The sequence below is a fragment of the Gavialis gangeticus genome, unplaced genomic scaffold (assembly GCF_001723915.1).
Source record: "Gavialis gangeticus isolate Ggan-Ray unplaced genomic scaffold, GavGan_comp1, whole genome shotgun sequence".
Classification (NCBI taxonomy): domain Eukaryota; kingdom Metazoa; phylum Chordata; order Crocodylia; family Gavialidae; genus Gavialis; species Gavialis gangeticus.
In genome coordinates, this window is record NW_017729018.1 from 7905413 (window position 1) to 7905762 (window position 350).

Consider the following 350-nt stretch of genomic DNA (forward strand, 5'->3'; position numbering starts at 1 on the left):
AAAAAGGCCGGGGGGGGGGGGGGGTAAGGAATCAGTAACCAACTTTACCCCCTGCGCGGGCCGGTCGCTCGGTGCCCGCCTGCCCCCGCCCGTCACCCCGCGCCCTCCAGGATGGGGCCCGCCGCTGTAGCAGGTCAGCCCCCCCTGCCGGGCTTTCCGCCTGGGGAGCAGAGACCCCCCCCCCAACCCACACACACACACACACACACACACACACACACACACACACACACACACACACACACACACACCGGTACCTGAGCGCCGTGCAGTGCAGTGCAGTGCCGTACAGTGCAGTGCAACCGGGAAGACGCGTGTCAGTCGGTGCGAGCGGCGGGCGTCTTTACAGC

At 67.4% G+C, this 350-nt stretch overlaps 1 protein-coding gene across 3 annotated transcripts in view; it reads right to left on the bottom strand.

Annotated features, from left to right (window-relative positions):
* Positions 1-350, bottom strand: part of ACSBG2 (acyl-CoA synthetase bubblegum family member 2) — a 26181-nt gene extending 25831 nt beyond the window's left edge. Inside the window, exon 1 of one of the 3 annotated variants that reach the window (XM_019513366.1) lies at positions 258-350. The gene's annotated coding sequence lies outside the window, so the exon portion shown is untranslated. The remainder of the gene's footprint in view (positions 1-257) is intronic. The other 2 variants (XM_019513367.1, XM_019513368.1) reach the window with 2 other exon arrangements.